This window comes from Heptranchias perlo, chromosome 21, assembly GCF_035084215.1.
Source record: "Heptranchias perlo isolate sHepPer1 chromosome 21, sHepPer1.hap1, whole genome shotgun sequence".
Classification (NCBI taxonomy): domain Eukaryota; kingdom Metazoa; phylum Chordata; class Chondrichthyes; order Hexanchiformes; family Hexanchidae; genus Heptranchias; species Heptranchias perlo.
This window is the reverse complement of record NC_090345.1, coordinates 47,564,117-47,586,641: the sequence shown is the minus strand read 5'-3', so window position 1 is coordinate 47,586,641 and position 22,525 is coordinate 47,564,117. Positions and strand designations below refer to the sequence as shown.

General features: G+C 46.4%; 1 protein-coding gene across 1 annotated transcript in view; it reads left to right on the top strand.

Moving 5' to 3' along the window:
• The window catches only part of LOC137340214 (catenin alpha-3-like), a 1,497,032-nt gene that overhangs the window by 204,836 nt on the left and 1,269,671 nt on the right, over positions 1 to 22,525 (top strand). The window lies entirely within an intron of this gene.

Below are 22,525 nucleotides of genomic sequence, written 5' to 3'. Positions count from 1 at the left end.
GAGGGTCTCCAAGGTGTGGGAGCACTGGGAGGGTACTCCTAGGGTTCTGGAAATACTGGGGCAGACCCTGGGGTCATGGAAAGGGATCTTGGGATTTGGGGGCATTGGGGAGGCAGTACATAAAGTTGGTTGTTGGTTTTGGGATCAAGGAACACTGGAACACGGTCCAGAGATTTGTGAGCACTGAGAATGGGTTGCAGGATCTGGAAGTTGGGGGAAGTTTCAGGAGAGAGATCCTGAGGTCCAGCAGGACTAAGGAGGGGGCTTTGGAGTATTGTGGGTTGCCGAGATCTGGTAATACTGGGAGTGAACAGGGTCTAACATCCATGTGGGGGAGGACGCCCAGGCGAATGGGACACAAACTTCTGTTGGTCCCTTTTGAACCATCAGGCCTCGATCCCCACTTGTTCCCTCATATCATGGGCACATCTTCAAGGCTGATACTTCAGTGCAGTGTTGAGGGAGTGCTGCATTGTTGGAGGTGCCACCCTCTGAAGGAGATATTAACTTGAAGCCCAGCCTGGCCTCTCAGGTGGACATAAATGATCCAACTGATGAAATGTCACTATTTGATGAAAAACAGGGAAGATCTCCTGGTGAAAATTTATCCCTCAACTGAAACCGCTAAAAGAGATTAACAGCTCATTTATCTCACTGCTGTTTGTGGGATCTTGCACACAAATTGGCTGCTGCGTTTGCCCATGTAACAACAGTAACTACACATCAAAAAGTAATTCATTGGTTGTGAAGCACTTTGGGATGTCCTGAGGACTTGAAAGGTACCAGGGGGGAAAATTCGCTAAGGGTCAGTTTTGGGCAGTGTAACACCCCGCGCCCGATGGACCCTGGGCAGGCAGGACGCAAGTTTGGACCCACCCGAGGACTGACCTGCAATCAGCGTTCCTTTCCAGGCCTTGCACGTGGAATCAATGCAATTTGCACTTTCCAACACCAGAGGGAGCTCCATCTCTTAAAGGGAGGATGTTTCTTAGAAATCACTTAAAGGTAGCTGGTACCTGTTATTTGCTGAAAATAACAGTCTACTGTCTGCATGGAGTCTGAACAGAGATCAGACATCGCACACGTAAAACACAAATGCAGATCCCATCCCTATGTTTACACACTGATGAATTATGTTAAAACATTGAATAAAGGTTGCGCACTATTAAATCCCACGTCCTCCAATCTGCACATCAGACCTCACCAATCTGCCGTTCTGAGTTGGTATCAGGCCTGCGAGAGAGCCTGCACCAAGGTTCTCTGCTGATGCACTAGAGACCTTGGTGTAAGAGGTCGACAGAAGGAGGGACATCCTGTATCCGCGGGGGGGGGGGGGGGGGGGGGGGGCAAGAGGCCCTCCAGACATATACACAAAAGGCAGTGGGAGGCAGCGGGGGACGGAGTCAATGCCAGGCACACAGCACCATGAACATGGATGCAGTGCAGGGAGAAGTTCAATGTTTTGACACGAGTGGTCAAGGTGAGTGAGGTCAACTGTCAAGTGGCGTCTCCTACCAACTGCACCACACACTACACCCCCATCACCCATATACCAACAAACTCTTTCCATCAGTACTCAACTCTTCCAATCAGATGCTTCCTCTCACCCTTACACATTACCACTGTTGCAAGCCACTGACCCACCACTCACAGGCCACACACACTGGCAGCTATTCAACCATGACAGGCACATCACCCAGACACACATCCCGCTTTCTTGCAGGAGAAGATGGCACATATCAGGAGGCAGCAAGTCACAGTGGCATTTAGCCCCTCGAGCCTGTTCCACCATTCAATGAGATCATGGTGGACCTGTGACCTCACTCCATATACCCGTCTTAGCCCCATATCCCTTAATACCCTTGTTTCACAGAAATCTACCAATCTCAGATTTAACTTTTACAAGTGAGCTAGCATCGATTGCCGTCTACAGAAAAGCGTTCCAAACATCTCCCACCCTTTGCATGTAGAAGCACTGCACATCCTGGCTCTAAATGTTAGGCTATGCCCCCGCGTCCTAGTATTCAAGTATAGGAGACCTCCAAAAACAGTTACAAATGTCTCGGCAGCCAGAAGCAATAATCCAGCCACTAACCTGTAAATCCTGCATGGTCCCTTTAAATAGCCCTGGTGGGGGGTCCTCCAGGCACTCTAAGATACGTTCAGATGGTCGGGGTTAAGTCTGTGCGTTGAGTTGAGCGTTAAGTCCCAAAATGGTGTCTATCACTTTAAATCAGCGTTGTACACTGATTGAAGCCATTTTCTCCCTACTTTACTTGATTCCAGCATTCCTTATCTGCGCCTGCGCTAATCCTATACCAAGATGGCGTCTGGCGCACGTCACGCAGGAAACGTGCGTGCGCATCCAAGAAGCCATCTTGGATGTCGGCGAGGCCGTGCAGCGCCGAAACAACGGGCGCGACACGGCCCAATTTAGCGTCCCAGATACCTTTTCTCTCTCTTTCTCTTTCTTTATATCGCTCTTCCTTTCCCATTTGGCACATTTCCCATTCAAGAAAGGGGATCGGTGGCCTGTTTCTGAACTTTACTAGTGCCATCCTGTAACTGTACAATTGCTCAAGTCCTGCATTGGAACATAGGAACAGGAGCAGGCCATTCAGCCCTTCAAGCCTGTTCCGCCATTCAGTTTGATCATGGCTGATCTGCAACTCAACTCCATGCACCCGCCTTTGGTCCATATCCCTTGATACCCCTACCTAACAAAAATCTATTTTTTAAAAATTCATTCTCAGGATGTGGGCATCGCGAGTGAGGCCAGCATTTATTGCCCATCCCAAGTTGCCCTTGAGTAGGTGGTATTGAGCTGCCTTCTTGAACTGCTGCAGTTCACAGTGCTGTTAAGTTGGGAGTCCCAGGATTTTGACCCAATGACGATGAAGGAATGGCGATATATGTCCAAGTCGGGATGGTGTGTGATTTGGAGGGGAACGTGCAGGTGGTGTTGTTGCCATGCACCTGCTGCCCTTGTCCTTCCTGGTGGTGGTGGTCGTGGGTTTGGGAGGTGCTATTGAAGAAACCTTGGCGAGTTGCTGCAGTGCATCCTGTGGATGGTACACACTGCAGCCACGGTGCGCTGGTGGTGGAGGGAGTGAATGTTTAGGGTGGTGGATAGGCTGCTCATCAGGTGGATGGCTTTGTCCTGGATGGTGTTGAGCTTCTTGAGTGTTGATGGAGCTGCACTCATCCAGGCAAGTGCAGAGTATTCCATCACACTCCTGACTTGTGCCTTGTCGATGGTGGAAAGGCTTTGGGGAGTCAGGAGGTGACTCATTCGCTGCAGAATAGCTAGCCTCTGATCTGCTCTAAATGCTGTTCGATGTAAGGGAAGGTGGTTAGACTCCCTGTTGTTGGAGATGATCATTGCCTGGCACTTGTGCAGCATGAATGTTACTTGCCACTTATCAACCCAAGCCTGGATGTTGTCCAGGTCTTGCTGCATGCGGGCACGGACTGCTTCATAGAACATAGAAAATAGGAGCAGGAATAGGCCATCCGGCCCTTCGAGCCTGCTCCGCTATTCAATATGATCATGGCTGATCCTCTATCTCAATACCATATTCCCGCTCTCTCCCCAAACCCCTTGATGCCTTTTGTGTCTAGAAATCTATCTATCTATCTCCTTCTTAAATATATTCAGTGACTTGGCCTCCACAGCCTTCTGTGGTAGAGAATTCCACAGGTTCACCACCCTCTGAGTGAAGAAATTTCTCCTCATCTCAGTCCTAAATGTCCTACCCTGTATCCTGAGACTGTGACCCCTCGTTCTGGACCCCCCAGCCAGGGGAAACATCCTCCCTGCATCCAGTCTGTCTAGCCCTGTCAGAATTTTATATGTTTCAATGAGATCCCCTCTCATTCTTCTAAACTCGAGTGAATACAGGCCGAGTCGACCCAATCTCTCCTCATACGACAGTCCTGCCATCCCAGGAATCAGTCTGGTGAACCTTCGCTGCACTCCCTCTATGGCAAGTAGATCCTTTCTTAGGTAAGGAGACCAAAACTGCACACAATACTCCAGGTGCGGTCTCACCAAGGCCCTGTATAACTGCAGTAAGACATCCTTGCTCCTATACTCAAATCCTCTTGCAATGAAGGCCAACATATCATTTACCTTCCTAACTGCTTGCTGCACCTGCATGTTTGCTTTCAGTGACTGGTGTACAAGGACATCCAGGTCCCTTTGTACATCAACATTTCCCAATCTATCACCATTTAAATAATACTCTGCCTTTCTGTTTTTCCTTCCGAAGTGGATAACTTCACATTTATCCACATTATCCTGCATCTGCCATGTATTTGCCCACTCACTCAACTTGTCTAAATCGCCTTGAAGCCTCTTTGCATCCTCCTCACAGCTCACGATCCCACCTAGTTTTGTGTTGTCAGCAAACTTGGAAATATTACATTTGGTTCCCTCATCCAAATCATTGATATATATTGTGAATAGCTGGGGCCCAAGCACTGATCCCTGCGATACCCCACTAGTCACCGCCTGCCAACCTGAAAAAGACCCATTTATTCCTACTCTCTGTTTCCTGTCTGTTAACCAATTTTCAATCCATGACAGTATATTACCGCCAATCCCATGTTCTTTAATTTTGCACACTAACCTCTTATGTAAGACTTTATCAAAGGCCTTTGGAAAATCCAAATACACCAGATCCACTCCCTTATCTATTTTACCAGTTACATCCTCAAAAAACTCCAGTAGGTTTGTCAAATATGATTTCCCTTTCATAAATCCATGTTGATTTGTCTAATCCCGTTGATATTTTCTAAGTGCCCTGTTATCACATCCTTTATAATAGATTCTAGCATTTTCCCTATTACTGATGTTAGGCTAACCGGCCTATAGTTCCCTGTTTCCTCTCCCTCCTTTTTTAAATAGTGGGGTTACATTTGCCACCCTCCAATCTGCAGGAACTGTTCCATAATCTATAGAATTTTGGAAGATGACAACCAATGCATCCACTATTTCCATGGCTACCTCTTTTAGTATTCTGGGATGCAGATTATCAGGACCTGGGGATTTATCAGCTTTCAGTCCCATTAATTTCTCCAGCACTATTTTTTTACGAAGACTAATTTCCTTTAATTCCTCCTTCTCACTAGACCCTTGGTTCCCTAGCATTTCTGGGAAGTTATTTATGTCCTCTTCCGTGAAGTCAGAACCAAAGTATTTGTTTAATTGCTCTGCCATTTCCTTGTTCTCCATTATAAATTCCCCCATTTCTGACTGTAAAGGACCTACATTTGTCTTCACTAATCTTTTTCTTTTTACAAACTTGTGGCAGCTTTTACAATCTGCTTTAATGTTCCTTGCAAGTTTACTCACATTATCTGAGGAATTAGTACTGGAGCTAAACACTATGCAATCATGAGCAAACAGCCCCTCTTCTGACCTTATGCTGGAGGGAAGGTCATTGATGAAGCAGCTGAATATGGTTGGGCCTAGGACACTGCCCTGAGGAACTCCTGCACCGATATCCTGGGGCTGAGATGATTGGCCTCCAACAACCACTACCATCTTCCTTTATGCTAGGTATGACTCCAGCCACTGCAGTTTTCCCCCTGATCCCCATTGACTTCAATTTTACTGGGGCTCCTTGGTGCCACACTCGGTCAAATGCTGCCTTGATGTCAAGGTCAGTCGCTCTCAGCTCACCTCTGGAATTCATGTTTGTGTACATGTTTGGACCAAGGCTGTAATGAGGTCTGGAGCTGAGTGGTTCTGGCGGAACTGAAACTGAGCATGGTGAGCAGGTTATTGGTAAGTGCCGCTTGATAGCACTGTCGACGACACCTTCCATCACTTTGCTGATGATTGAGAGTAGACTGATGGGGCGGTTATTGGTGAGTAAGTGCAGCTTGATAGCACTGTCGACGACACCTTCCATCACTTTGCTGATGATTGGAGGTCGGCCGATTGGATGGTAATTAGCCAGGTTGGATTTGTCCTGCTTTTTGTGGACTGATTGATCTCAGTCTTGAAAATTTCCGTTGACCTCCAGCATCCACAGCCTTTTGGGGAGAAAGTTCCAGATTTCCACTACCGTTTGTTTGAAAAAATGCTTTCTGATTTTACTCTTAACTGGCCTCGCTTTAATTTTAAGATTATGCCCCCTTGTTCTGGATTCCCCAACCAGAGGAAATAGTTTCTCTCTATCTACCCAATCGAATCCATTCATCATTTTAAATTCCTTGATTAGATCACCCCTCAACCTTCTAAACTCATGGGGACACAAGCACCGTTTATACAACCTGTCCGCATAATTTAACCCTCTAAGGCCTGGCATCGTTCTGGTGAATCTGCACTGTACCCCCTCCAAGGCCAATATATCTTTCCTGAGGTTCAGTTCCCAAATCTTAATGCAGTACTCCAAATGGGGTCTAACCAAAGCTCTGTAAAACGAAAGCATAACTTCCTCCCCTCTGTATTCCAGCCCCCTTGAGATAAAAGCCAACATTCCATTCGCCTTTTTGATTACTTTTTGTACCCGTGCACTAGCTTTTAGTGATTTGTGTACCTGGACACCCAAATCCTTTCGCTACTGCACAGCTTCTAGTCTCTCACCATTAAGAAAATATCCGATTTCTCTTTCTCAGATCCAAAGTGGATTACCTCACATTGAACTCCATCTGCCACAGTTTTACCCACTCATTTAACCTGTCTGTGTCCCTTTGTAACTTCCTGCTTCCATCCACACAAATTACTGGGACTGCTAACTCAGTGTCATCTGTAAATTTAGATATACAACTCTCTATTCCTTCATCCAAGTCATTGATATATATGATGAAAAGCTTAGTCCCAGTATAGATCCCTGGGGGAGACACCCCGCCAATCAGAGAATGTTCCCTTTATCCCTACTCTCTGTCTCCTACCTCAAAACTAATTACCGACATGTGACACAAGGTTACCTTCAATTCCGTGCACTCTAATTTTTGTGAATGATTTCTCGTGCCGAACCTTGTCAAATACCTTTGGAAGTCCATATAGACAACATCCATAGACAGTCCCCTGTCCACCGTGTTAGTGACCTCAAAAAATTCAACTACATTAGTCAGACCATTACAAATCCTGCCCTTCACAAATCCATGCTGACTCTCTGTGATTAGCTGATACTTGACCAAGTGCTCAGTCACCCTGTCCCTGATGATAGATTCCGGTAACCTCCCCACAAATGGCCTCTTCACGCGGAGGTGGGAATGCTGCCACTGAGCCTCTGAGTCAGAAGGTTGTGGTTTTAAAGAGGAGGACAGAAGAGAAAAAAGGGAAAATATGTGTTTCATGAATTGCATCAAACGTTGCCTAGGTTTGATAGAGCCCCAACAAGGCCACAGTGGGCACATATTATATGAGGTAAGCGCCAGGTGCACTTGTAATGTCACATTGTCCCCATTTGAATCTTCAGGCCTGAAGGTCTATTCCGAGTTAAATGCAGCTTTCATTTTTCATTGTGTATTGAAGCTCAACAGAAGCAAGACTGTGCTGTAAAATAATTGATTCTGATACCCAATGGTATGGTTGTGAATCAGAATCTCTATTGAGGAATGGATGGTGCACAGGGTGAGACACTGGTGTTTCACCTCTGAGACCTGAGCTCAAGTCCAGTGTGATGTGGAGATGCCGGTGATGGACTGGGGTTGACAATTGTAAACAATTTTACAACACCAAGTTATAGTCCAACAATTTTATTTTTAATCCCACAAGCTTTCGGGGGCTTTCCCCTTCCTCAGGCGGTGTGGAAATGACATTTTCGAATCCTTCGCATTTTAAGATCACATAACAATGTCTGGTGATTACTGCCCGTTGCCAAGGCAATCACAGTGAGCAGACAGAAAGGTGTCACCTAAAAAGGCCACCGAATATACAAACCCCCCAAAAAAAGAGAGAGAGAGATAAGGAAGACAGTCAATGACCCGTTATATTAAAAACAGATAACATTTGTTCGCTGGTGGGGTTACGTGTAGTGTGATATGAACCCAAGATCCCGGTTGAGGCCGTCCTCATGGGTGCGGAACTTGGCTATCAATTTCTGCTCGACGATTTTGCGTTGTCGTGTGTCTCGAAGGCCGCCTTGGAGTATGCTTACCCGAAGGTCGGTGGCTGAATGTCCATGACTGCTGAAGTGTTCCCCGACAGGGAGAGAACCCTCCTGTTTGGCGATTGTTGCATGGTGTCCGTTCATCCGTTGTCACAGCGTCTGCATGGTCTCGCCAATGTACCATGCTCTGGGGCATCCTTTCCTGCAACGTATGAGGTAGACAACGTTGGCCGAGTCACAGGAGTATGAACCGTGCACCTGGTGGGTGGTGTCCTCTCGTGTGATGGTGGTATCTGTGTCGATGATCTGGCATGTCTTGCAGAGGTTACCGTGGCAGGGTTGTGTGGTGTCGTGGACGCTGTTCTCCTGAAGGCTGGGTAATTTGCTGCGAACGATGGTTTGTTTGAGGTTGGGTGGCTGTTTGAAGGCGAGTAGTGGAGGTGTGGGGATGGCCATAGCGAGGTGTTCGTCATCATTGATGACATGTTGAAGGCTGCGGAGAACATGGCGTAGTTTCTCCGCTCCGGGGAAGTACTGGACGACAAAGGGTACTCTGTTGGTTGCGTCCCGTGTTAGTCTTCTGAGGAGATCTACGCGATTTTTTGCTGTGGCCCGTTGGAACTGTCGATCGATGAGTCGAGCATCATATCCCGTTCTTACTAGGGCGTCTTTCAGCGTCTGTAGGTGTCCATCGCGTTCCTCCTCGTCTGAGCAGACCCTGTGTATTCGCAGGGCCTGTCCATAGGGGATGGCCTCTTTGACGTGGTTAGGGTGGAAGCTGGAAAAGTGGAGCATCGTGAGGTTGTCTGTGGGCTTGCGGTAGAGTGAGGTGCTGAGGTGCCCGTCTTTGATGGAGATTCGTGTGTCCAAGAAAGAAACTGATTCTGAGGAGTAGTCCATGGTGAGTTTGATGGTGGGATGGAACTTGTTGATGTTATCGTGTAGTCTCTTTAGTGATTCCTCACCGTGGGTCCATAGAAAGAAAATGTCGTCGATGTATCTGGTCCAGTGTGGATGAGACAACCTCCTCTCTGTGCTTGCTATAAAGGTTCCAAGGAGCAGTGAGTTTGCTGAGCCTCATTCCAGTTATAAGGGAGGGGCCCACAGTGAATGAGAGGTTCTCAAATCCCAAATTGGATTTGAGAACCTCTCATTCACTACTCACCTGACGAAGGAGATAATCCCCAAAAGCTTGTGATTTTAAAATAAAATTGTTGGACTATAACCTGGTGTTGTAAGATTCCTTACATTTATTAACGAATGTGGTAGTCTCTATGTTAAGAAATACTTGTAAGCAGAATAGGGTAGGCTTCTTCCAATTAAAAGAAAGTCTATCCTTTATTGCAAGCAGTTCAACAAACAGGGTACAATCAAACATAGATATGCATTTTTTATTTCCAGCCTGCCTCTGGATATAGGACAGTAGAGACAGCAGCTTCAGTATTGTATACACTGGCAGCCAAAGCATGGTTTCTTTATGCTACCTTTCTCTCATACTTTGGACATGCCTACTGAAACTTATCTAATACATATAGATTGATTTGTCTCTGCCGTTTAAACATCACTTAAAGACAACTGGCTTTGACCATCAAAGATTGTTGTGTCTTTGTTCACTCAAACCATGTGTGACATTTTTCCCGTTAAAGCTTGATCTCACAGATCAGTGTGTAGTGACGTGTGATTTCCCTGTATTTAACTGATCTTTATTTCCTGCACTGGCTGTCTCTGTTTGTCATTCACCAATTCAAAGCTAATTATCTTATGTATATTTTTCCAGGGCTTGATCTTATGCAGATCACTGTGTCTTTGTCTATTTCCTTTTGACTTGATGGCTCCGATTGTCTTTCATCAAGTAGCAAGTTCAAATCTGCCGAAAGTATTTTAACAGTAAATGTGATTGGATGTGGTCTCGAGTGAATACTATTTGCATCTACACAATAGGAAGTCAATTGCTAGCAAGGATATGTCTTGACTTGTCTTCAGTTGGGTGGCTGTTCCACCCTATCAGTCTTAACACTGTTTCTTCCCGATGTGGAGATGCCGGTGATGGACTGGTTTAGACAATTGTAAACAATTTTACAACACCAAGTTATAGTCCAGCAATTCTATCCCAAATTCACAAGCTTTCGGAGATTTTCTCCTTCCTCAGGCAAATGTTTCAAGATCTCCTTGAAGCCTACGCATTTATACATATTGAACAATAATACATGGTGTTTACAGACTGCCCCTGCAACTGCCCGTTGCCAAGGCAATCACCGTGTTCAGACAGAGAGGTGTTACCTGCAGAACCTCCGAATACACATTCAACAAAAAAACAAACAGGGAAAAAAAACAGAGAAAAAAAAACACAGAGAGAGGCAGAAACATCCGGAAGGCAGAGAGAGCCAGCAAATGACCCATTATATTAAAAACAGATAACATTTGTTCGCTGGTGGGGTAACGTGTAGCGTGACATGAACCCAAGATCCCGGTTGAGGCCGTCCTCATGGGTGCGGAACTTGGCTATCAATTTCTGCTCGACGATTTTGCGTTGTCGTGTGTCTCGAAGGCCGCCTTGGAGTACGCTTACCCGAAGGTCGGTGGATGAATGTCCATGACTGCTGAAGTGTTCCCCGACTGGGAGGGAACCCTCCTGTTTGGCGATTGTTGCGCGGTGTCCGTTCATCCGTTGTCGCAGCGTCTGCATGGTCTCGCCAATGTACCATGCTCTGGGGCATCCTTTCCTGCAACGTATGAGGTAGACAACGTTGGCCGAGTCACAGGAGTATGAACCATGCACCTGGTGGGTGGTGTCATCTCGTGTGATGGTGGTATCTGTGTCGATGATCTGGCATGTCTTGCAGAGGTTACCGTGGCAGGGTTGTGTGGCGTCGTGGACGCTGTTCTCTTGAAAGCTAGGTAGTTTGCTGCGAACGATGGTCTGTTTGAGGTTGGGTGGCTGTTTAAAGGCGAGTAGATAATTGTAAACAATTTTACAACGCCAAGTTGTAGTCCAGCAATTTTGTTTTAAATTCACAAGCTTTCGGAGGCTACCTCCTTCCTCAGGTGAACGATGTGGAAATCCTGAGGAAGGAGGTAGCCTCCGAAAGCTTGTGAATTTAAAATAAAATTGCTGGACTATAACTTGGTGTTGTAAAATTGTTTACAACTGTTTCTTCCCCTAATCCATGTCTCAACACTTCCAGTCCAGGACATCCATTAAAATCACAGGAGTGCGTAACCTCCTGAGATGTTCTCCCAGCGTTTTCTCGGAGCAGACGCAACAGAATTCCTACCATTAAGTTGGCAAAATACCCCAATATACAAACAGGACTTCAAGACTAAAATAAGTGGGAAAAGTCGATATATCATGGGTGGTTTTACGAAATCGTGCTCCCAGCGGAGAGCCTTGCCTGGTGGGAGCACGTGTTGGCCAGATTTCCAGTATGTGCTTCCATTGGGCAAGGGAGTGCAATATCATACAAGGACCTCTGGTAAAGGTCGCTGCATTCACGGACTCTGAGTTATTTGATGAGCACTCTGCCATTAACCGTCGCTGTACATTTCGAACCATTGTTCACCAATTCGAAGATAATACCGGGAACCTCGTCTCCCTTGCGTTAATTTAACTTTCAGGAGCTGCACAGTGTGTGATATGTGTAGCAGGTTGACATAAATGCTAAATAGTACTGAGTGTCACCCCATTATTGTTAGCCGCTTGTGTTTAGTTTTACAGACATCTATTTTTTTTACGTTTTCTCCTCTCTTGCTTGGTTACTGTTTCATGGGCACTGATAACCTTCTCGTCCCCTGTCCAAGTGACCATTCCTGTGAGGCCAAGCAGCGATTGGCATTGTTACTGCACCCAGCCCGGTCCGTAAATAATATCCGCACGAGCGCAGACTTTCCGGTGTGAATGCGATCAGGAACAGTTGCCCTGGCTGATTGCTTTCTCCCCTTCCCTAGCTGAGGGGTGATGAGGCCAACTGTAGCCCATCCGCAGCCTTGGGTCTTGTGGGAGCTTTAGAAATTGTTCTGTCATTTGTCAAATAAAATGAGAAATGAGTAGCATTGTCAGAATTAACAGTACTTTTGTTTAACAACCTGAACACACCAGAATAGGTGCTCCAGTCTTATCTATCTCATGCAGCTCCTTCCTTTACTACAGGGAGCTCATTGTACGTGGGAATACATAACTGTGTTATGTTGCCATGAGTTTAAATGCGACGTGCGACGCTTTGAAAAGATTGTCAGTGTTGTTTTTTTCAGTTCATGTTTAAATCATAACTCAGTTTAGTATCATACTTAAGCTCCTGTTGTCAATACTTTATGTAAAATCTCTGCTGTGAGACTAACCACAGCATTTCTCAAGTGGAGGGGCTGTGATAAAACAATATTACTAAAGTCAATAACTGGTCTCAAATCTGCCACTTGTTTACCAGCCATTGATTCTTCTTGTGTTTTGCAGCATTACTTTCGTTTGAGATGCAATATTGAAGCCTTTGTTAGATAGAGTGTCTGCATTGTACTTCAGTAAACCTGGTGCCTTGAGACTATGGACGAGTGGATGAGCGAGATCTGGGGAATATAAATTCACTGGGGTTATGCTGCTGATGGGCTGCCTCATGTGAGGGGACCGCAGGTCGGAGAATCGGGGCTTGGAGGGCAGTGCACCTGATTTGCAGCACTCCTGGCTTTTCCAGTGATTGTCAGCCGTGGCTCAGTGGTATCACTCTCATCTCTGAGCCTGAATGTGGTGGGTTCCAGCCCCACTCCAGGATCTGAGCACATAATCTAAGCTGACACTTCAGTGCAGTACTGAGGGTAGTGCTGCACTGACGGAGGTGCCGTCTTTGGGATCAGACGTTAAACCGAAGCCCTGTCTGCCTTCTCGGGTGGTTGTAAAAGATGCCATGGTGCAATTTGAAGAAGAGCAGGTTAGTTCTCCTGGCTGAAGTTTATCCCTCAACCAACACCACCAAAAACAGTAACTGGTTATTTCTCTTGTTGCTGGATGTGGGACCTTGCTGTGAACAAATTACAACAGTGACTACACTTCAAAAGTACCTCATTGTCTGTAAAGTGTTTTGGGACATCCCGAGGACGTAAAAGGCGCTATATAAATGCAAGTTTGTTCTTTTTTTCTTTCTAAAATCGATTGCTGGAAAATCAGGAGCACGGTGAATTGGGCACATTGACCTTTAACCTTTGCCCTGCACTCCCATTGAGCAAGATTCTGCACCAGGAGTGTAGCCTCACTCAATCTGCACTTCAATTACTTGGGTTTTCAGAAGGAATTGGATGGAGTTTCACTCATGGAAATGACAGTAAGTAGGTTGGTTCCATTGAAAAGTGGCTTGGCAGAAGAGCAGATTGTGTAAATATGTCACTGCCAGATTCCCGTTCGGGATATTTTCACCATTACTTTTCTGAAGTACTTTCAGCTGCCCAGATGCAAAAGATAGTTTCATCTTCAAACACTGTTGGCTTTGCTAGGGGACCTTTGGTAAATGTAACTTTTGGAAATCAGGAGCTGTATTGAAGAAGCATTATACTTGAGATCACAGTACACAGTAAATTCAGTGAACCCGTGCTCCCAGCAGAGAGAATTCCTCAAAGGGAACTCAGGTCGGAGAACTGGCACAACAGCGTTGTGTTCCTCGCTGATAATTTCCTCAGGGTCCTCTTGACTGACTGCCATAACTCTGGCGGTAGATCAGCAGAAACCACATTCCCGGCGTTCATGCAGGGTTCCCGCTGATCTTCCTATCGGGAGAATCCATGAGGAAATTCCCAGCACCTATCTCCAGCCTGTGCCATCGTTGAGTGTAGCTTCCTACTGGTAGTGTGGGATTGAAGACTTACTATTATTTCAGATTGAGGTCAATGGAGGACGTAGCTGCAATTCCAATAATTGATAATTCTTTACAAAATAGAGCAGAGCGTTCAGTACAAATTTAATCATCCATGAAAAACCGGGCTACTTACATGAAGGTTAGAAAGAATATCTTTACACAGAATTCTTTTGCCACAAACCTTTGTTGAAGGAAAGTCCACAAATTCTTCAGGCAATTCATTCCATTTTTAATGACTAGGAATATTAAAGGGTGTGGGGAGATGGAGCAGGAGAGTGCAATTTGACCATGTGAGGTATAACCATTAGCACAGATCTGATGGGCCAAATGGCCTGTTTCTGTGCTGTAACATTCTATGATTCTGTATCACAACTAACCAGATAAGCAACTAGGGATGTTGAATGTTCCATACATGTTGATGTGAGTTAGACTGCCACACTGTTAGCAGCACTGAAATGTTAAGCAGCATTAACAGTTGCTGGTCGATGAGCTGCTCTCTGGAATGGTTTGCTGTGTCTTGCATGCTTCACTCGTCTGAGTAGATTGAACAAGTATTCCTGCACTCACTCGTCTCAAATGTAAATTTACATTTATCAAAGTGCCAGTCACTTTATACAGTCTGCTTTTTGTGGGGAAAGTGTTTCACTGGAATTCTGAGAGCAGGTAAGAAAATTCGTAAATGGTTGCCCTCCAGGGTTGTAATTTCAGTGGATTTCCAAGGCTAGGGTTGCCAACTCTGGTTGGCCATATTCCTGGGGGTATCATCACATGATCCTCTGCCCGCCTTACGCTGCTGCCATTGGCATCCCGCCTTCCCACGCCAAATGGAAAGTGAACAGACTCTTCGTTACCCGATTGACCGTCAAGAATCGTCCAATCAGACAGCCTTCCCCCCCTCCCCACTGTCGGTATAACTAATAAACAAAAGTGTTCAAAGTCAATGGAAAAAGCTCCACATTTTTTTAACACCCCTATGATTTTTCTCCAGAGTTGCTGGAAGCAGTTCCCAGGAGATCACTCGTTAATTCCAGGAGACAATCCTGGAGGGTTTGTAACCCTATCCGGGGTAGGGGTCCCTGAACATGGGCTGGGAGCTAGCTAGCTCTGCTGGATTCTGTCCCTCTTAGACTGGATCTTTGAATTCTGGCCGAGGGGCAGGGAGGGTGGCTGGATCTCCTGCCCACCCCATCATGTCAAGGGTCACATCAGGGCAGCCCCTGGGCTTCCCGGGGAAATTCCTCCCTTTACACCCTTGAAAGACCTCAGCAGAACTCATGCCGGTTGAGACAATATAAAGGCCCCAATCCTTCGCCAGCATGAGGGAATTGGTCACAAAGGGGACCATTCTGTTTCTCCTCATCTCTCTCGTTCCTTCTTTATACTCTTATTTCTTCTTTCCCTATCTCTCATTTTTCCTCTCTGCCATTCCCTCATTCCCTGCCACCCCTTCTCTCATTTCCCTCTCTCTTATTCCCTTCTCTCATTCCCTAAGTCACTAGCAATGCCTCTTTGCCTCTTAACTCCACCTTCACTCTAAGTGACACCATCTGGCTTCACCTTGATGAATTCCTGAGGTCTAGTGATCATTGTAACAGTACCATTGTTGTCAAAGCTAAGGCCAAAAACTACCGTGTGAGGGGACAGGACAATGTAAAACATTTATAAGACCTAAAATCATGTGCTCATTATCTAAGTTAAGGAGCTTGCTTATTTCAACCTTATCTGTACCTTTCCTAATTTTAAAGGCCTGCATCGTGTTTCTACTCAGTCTTTTTTCCAGCAAAAATGGGACTTGTTGCTTGAACCTTTTTTCTGGAGTTATCCCGGTCCCATCCTTGGAGCCCTTTCTAATGTATCTGCATTCCTTTACGAGTTACTATGAGCAAAACTGCATGCCATACTCCAGAGCTGCCCACACTACTGATCTGTACAGTGTCAGTATAACTTGTTCTAACTCTTCATTGTCTCAGCCCTGACTCAGTGGGTAGCACTCTCGCCTCTGTGTCAGAAGGGTGTGGGTTCCAACCCCACTCCAGAGACTTGAGCACAAAGTCTAGGCTGACACTCCAGTGCAGGTACCGAGGGTGTGTTGCACTGTCGGAGGGGCCGTCTTTTGGATGAGTTGTTAAACCAAGGCCCTGTCTGCCCTCTCAGGTGGATGTAACTGCATTATTTGAAGCAGAGCAGTGGAGTTCTCCCCAGTGTATGGCCAATATTTATCCCTCAACCAACATCACTAAACAAACAGATTATCTGGTCAATATCTTATTGCTGTTTATGGGACCTTGCTGTGTGTAAATTGGCTGCCGTGTTTCCTACATTACAACAGTGTCTACACTTCAAAAGTGTAAAGCGCTTTGGGCCATCCTGGGGTTGTGAAAGACGCTCACCTGACGAAGGAGGAAAGCTCCGAAAGCTTGTGATTTAAAATAAAACTGTTGGACTATAACCTGGTGTTGTGCAAGTCCTTACATTTGTCCACCCCAGTCCATCACCGGCATCTCCACATCATAGAAATGCAAGTCTTTCTTATTAATTACACTCCAGGTGCAGCCCAGCACCCAATTTGCTTTATCTAAAACTGCTGTTAACAGAATTGACAGGATTCAGCCACGATTGGCACCAAAAGGTGTTGTCTCTTCCTGTGTTTCACAATGCAAAACATCCTTTAAAGAGTGCAGATTTGCATTGGAGTTCCTTTCCAAAAAGGAATGGTTCATAAAATGTGTTCCAGTTGACTTCGGGTGTTTACCTTATCAGTGGCCTTGAAATGAGGCTGTTTTCATAAAGAATAAATGCTTGTCCGTTCTGTGGAGGGAAGAAAATTACATTGTGAGTGGTTGCAAGATCAAAGATTTTTGTTTCGGTGACTCCTCCATCAAAGGCAGCAGTGATAGACATCACAAGGGAGGCAATTAACTCTGTCCGTATGAATTATTTCTCCGCCAGATTTCCATGGCTCTTATGTGCTACTGGTTCAGCTGACACCGATGTCTTGGGTGTACGTTTTCTGAAGTAGCAAGTTGTTCCAGTGACTATTTGAGACAGCCGTTCAATCAGAATTGATAGATATTACATGAAATAAGGTTACTTTGATATGAAATCTGGAAACCGAAGTAACCGTTTGCTGTCCTTTGTAATGGAGAGAGGTTGTAGGAACAGGAGTAGGCCATTCAGCCCCTCGAGCCTGTTCCACCATTCAATTAGATCGTGGCTGAGCTGTAACTTAACTCCATCGACCTGCCTTGGTTCCGTAACCCTTAATAGCCTTGCCTAACAAAAATCTATCAATCTCAATTTTGAACTTTTCAGTTGACTCCCAGCCTCAACAGCTTTTTGGGAGGGAAAGAGTTCCAGATTTCCACCACCCTTTGTGAGAAAATGTGCTTTCTGATATCACCCCTGAACAGCCGAGCTCTAATTTTAAGGCTTGCCCTCTTGTTCTGCACTCTTTCACCAGAGTAAATAATTTCCCTTCATCTACCCTATCAAATCCTTTAATCATCTCAAACACGTCACCTAGTTTTAATAGTTTAAATTAGTCGCTAAGTTCTGATGACCAATGGGAAGCAGTTGTAGTCTAATTCTAGTTAGAATGATCCAGCACAAAGGAAGCCACTCAGTCCATCAAATATGTGCAGGTGTTTTTCTCCACATGAACCTCTAATCTAATCCCACTCTTCTGCTCGCTCCCTACACCCTTTAATATCCGACCCAGTCTAATCCCCCTCTCCTCCTCACTCCCCACGCCCTTTAATATCCCACTCAGTCTAATCCCACTCTCCTTCTCACTCCCCACGCCCTTTAATATCCCACCCAGTCTAATCCCACTCTCCTGCTCACTCCCCATACCCTTTAATATCCCACCCAATCTAATTCCACTCTCCTCCTCACTCCTCATGCCCTTTAATATCCCACCCAGTCTAATCCCACTCTCCTGCTCACTCCCCATACCCTTTAATATCCCACCCAGTCTAATCCCACTCTCCTTCTCACTCCCCATACCCTTTACTATCCCACCCAGTCTAATCCCACTCTCCTGCTCGCTCCCCATACCCTTTACTATCCCACCCAGTCTAATTCCACTCTCCTGCTCACTCCCCATGCCCTTTAATATCCCACCCAGTCTAATTCCACTCTCCTGCTCACTCCCCATGCCCTTTACTATCCCACCCAGTCTAATCCCACTCTCCTGCTCACTCCCCATGCCCTTTACTATCCCACCCAGTCTAATCCCACTCTCCTGCTCACTCCCCATGCCCTTTAATATCCCACCCAGTCTAATCCCACTCTCCTGCTCACTCCCCATACCCTTTAATATCCCACCCAGTCTAATCCCACTCTCCACCTCACTCCCCGTACCCTTTAATATCCCACCCAGTCTAATCCCACTCTCCTGCTCACTCCCCATACCCTTTAATATCCCACCCAGTCTAATCCCACTCTCCTGCTCACTCCCCATACCCTTTAATATCCCACCCAGTCTAATCCCACTCTCCTGCTCACTCCCCATACCCTTTAATATCCCACCCAGTCTAATCCCACTCTCCACCTCACTCCCCGTACCCTTTAATATCCCACCCAGTCTAATCCCACTCTCCTGCTCACTCCCCATACCCTTTAATATCCCACCCAGTCTAATCCCACTCTCCTGCTCACTCCCCATACCCTTTAATATCCCACCCAGTCTAATCCCACTCTCCTGCTCACTCCCCATACCCTTTAATATCCCACCCAGTCTAATCCCACTCTCCACCTCACTCCCCGTACCCTTTAATATCCCACCCAGTCTAATCCCACTCTCCTGCTCACTCCCCATACCCTTTAATATCCCACCCAGTCTAATCCCACTCTCCTGCTCACTCCCCATACCCTTTAATATCCCACCCAGTCTAATCCCACTCTCCTGCTCACTCCCCATACCCTTTAATATCCCACCCAGTCTAATCCCACTCTCCTGCTCACTCCCCATACCCTTTAATATCCCACCCAGTCTAATCCCACTCTCCACCTCACTCCCCGTACTCTTTAATATCCCACCCAGTCTAATCCCACTCTCCTGCTCACTCCCCATACCCTTTAATATCCCACCCAGTCTAATCCCACTCTCCTGCTCACTCCCCATACCCTTTAATATCCCACCCAGTCTAATCCCACTCTCCTGCTCACTCCCCATACCCTTGAATATCCCACCCAGTCTAATCCCACTCTCCACCTCACTCCCCGTACCCTTTAATATCCCACCCAGTCTAATCCCACTCTCCTGCTCACTCCCCATACCCTTTAATATCCCACCCAGTCTAATCCCACTCTCCTGCTCACTCCCCATACCCTTTAATATCCCACCCAGTCTAATCCCACTCTCCTGCTCACTCCCCATACCCTTTAATATCCCACCCAGTCTGAATCCACTCTTTTACTTGCTCCCCACACCCTTTAATGTTTCTCTTGGAGTTGGAGGTCTCTGAGTGATAGAATATATAATATACAGAATTCCAGAGGGATTAAAGAGGTCTTGTTTTGTAGCAAAGGGCCTCCTGATGCTCCGAATGAAAGTTTTACTGGCCACCCCCAAGGGTGTGCGTGAAAAGTAAGAAGAAATGTTTTCCCAATGAGCCAACCCAAACCCAGTAACATTTCTGCCAGCAGAGATGCTCAAATAGCTGAGCAAAAGAAATGGAATGAAGGTTCTGTATATAGAGACTACTCTGACTGGAGCAATGGAAAAGTGAGAAGGTCTTGCCGACTAGAGACTAGACTCGCCGACTGGTAACAAGCAGCGTAGAAATGATAAAGGTTCTATTGATAGAGTAGCGTCTGCTTGAAGATGAATTCCATCCTTCCAGTAAAGTTGCTTAGTTTGCAGTATATGAAGCAGCTCACTGTGAAACAACATCCTTCTCTCCTTGTACTTTAGTCATCAAATTCGTGTCCATTTCCCTTCTGGATTAAAACCCAAATATTAGTTTTGATTGTGTGTGAGATTTGAATAAACAAGTCTATTCTCTGCTTCCAATCTACAGGTTTTGGGAGATTTAGGCTACAGGTCGATATTAGTGCAAAGTAGCTTTGGCTTCGTATGTTATCGGGTGTTAAGGCAATGAACAGATTCCGAATCAAAGTGGAATGAGACTGTCTCCCTCCTGCAGTCTCCCTCCACTTCACTGCAGTGTCAGGCTGGGCACCGACACCAGATTCAGCTGGCATTTACACTATAAGTGCTGCATTCATGCTGCAGTTGTAGTGTAAACGCACACTCACGTAAGCACTACCGAGTAGACTCTAGGAATTTGCTCTCCTGGCCCGAAGCTTTGTTCACTGTGAGCAGATAGCAGGAATTTGGGCTTGAGGTCAGCTTGAAGATCCAATAACCTTAATCCTGTGAGGTACACTGTCCTCCACATCCAAAATCCCACCCTGAGGAAATTCTGTGCCGACAGCATCAATGTGCAACCCATGCCCCCCTGTTTAATTTGTCTGATTATATTCCCTTTCATCACATTAATCACCACTTTTGTTTCTAAAGGTTTCCTGAACTCTCCAGTTTTCTCCCCTCTCACTCATACTGGGGGTAGGGAGGTAGTTCAGGATGGGGATATCTATTTGTGCATGTTTATTCAGTTCTGTGTCTGAAAGTTCATCTGGTTTGGAATCACTGGCTGAGTCCTGAACCTCTCTCGGTTTGGCCTTCTGCTCAATCCTCCCCATCACCACCCCTTTTAAAAACATTCTCCAGCCAGCTGCAGGTTGCAGATTCTGTGGGTTCACCATCGTGGCAGAGCATACGGGAAGTTCTGATGTTTTATCTTTTATTACAAGATTTACATCATTTGCCAGGAAATTCTACGAGGATTCTCTGGGCCGGAGACCAATAGATCCTTCCGGAGAAACTCTGCAAACCCTCGTCTGCACTATTTTTGCAGGTCTCCTCCAAAGTTGCAGCAAGAGACTGAGAAACCCATTCTCTCCAAACACTTCGAAAGATTTATTTATTATTCCACACTCAGTACGTCCCAAAGCGCTGTACAGCCAATGAAGTACTCTTGAAGGGTTGTAATGTAGGAAACACGGCAGCCAATCTATACACAGCAAGGTCCCACAAACATCAATGTGATAATGAGCAGATAATCTGTTTCTGGTGAATTGGTTGAGGGATAAATATTGGCCAGGACACCGGGGAGAACTTCCCTGCTCTGCTTTGAAATAGGGTCATGGAATCTTTTACGTCCAACTGCGAGGGCAGACAGGACTTTGCTTTAACGTCTCATATGAAAGACGGCACGTCTGACAGTGCAGCACTCCTTCAGTACTGCACCGGAGTGTCAGCCTGAATTTTGTGCTCAAGTCTTTGGAGTGGGACTTGAGCCCACAGCCTTCTGACTCAGAGGCGAGAGTGCTACCACTGAGCCACGGCTGGTGATTTTTGTTTTTGCGGCTGTGTTACCATTACTTAATTTCCGAACACCTATATCTAGCACATCGGTGTGGTCTTAAGGAATGCTTCTTAGTGCTGGTCATTTCTGGGTAATCAAGGAATGAAACAGTAAAGGAAAGGAGCACATCTCAGGCACTGCGGCTGCATTTCAGGCAGATTGTGCGCAAGGGGTATTGGCTTCAGCGAGTAGTTCAGTGCTGAGCAGGCCTCGGGCCTCCATACTCAATAATAAGAGCCTGATGTAGCTCCGGGTTCCTCAGGCTGCTTTCTCAGCCCCTTTTATTTTGACCTATTGTGGGAGGGGGGGTTTCAGTTTGGGAGGTCGGGAGGCCCGGACCACTTTCAGCTTCGGGCCTCAGTAACATTTTGTCAGCGGGCAGTAGGCAACAGGCTGCAGCTCACCGGTTTCCCAGGGCTGAGAATCAGGTGGCTGTAGAATGCAGCCGGCTGCATGAAAGGCCTGTCGCGTGGAGCTGGGGGCGCGGGGGAAGTGGGTGGTGGCAGTGCAGATGCCCGGGGGGTGTGAAAGTGGGCTGACAGCACGCCCAAATAGTTATGTGGGGCCTGGAGGAGCACGGCAGACTCCTCCCTCCCCTTTAAAATGTAACCTTTTGGAGCGGTTCCTTTAAGAATCACCGATTAGGCCTCTCAACGCCTTGATAAATGGGACTGGCTTGTACTGTGCTTGCTCCGCCCATTTCTCTTTGAAAGCTGCAGGCATGTGACCCCGAGATGTGTTACTAAACGGTCTCCCTTTGGGCAGGAATGCTGGGCGCTCATGAAAGTTGATCCAGGCGGCCAAATGGGCACACAAGGTCCCCACCAGTCTTTCTCAGGCGAGACACGGGCAGGCAGCAGCTGAAAGTCTCTCGCGAACTGTCTTCTTGGCTCCCTCTTCATTTCATCTTGATTGCCTTGGGGAGTCGGGGAAGAATTTCTCAGACTTTTCCCGAAATTGGCCACGGGCCTTTTTCTACTTTCCCCTAGGAGATAGCGTTGCTAGTGGTTGGACAAGGTGATGCCACAGGTTGCTCTGTCTGATGCTCACCTTTTCTCACCTTTCTTCACGTTTATTCCTAGTACTTTTCGACTCTTATAGATTCACTCTCAACACTTTTGTATATTCCTCTGCTTCTGGTACAACCCACTCCTGGGATCTAGGTTTCGACTAGCTGGACTGGTGCGTTAAT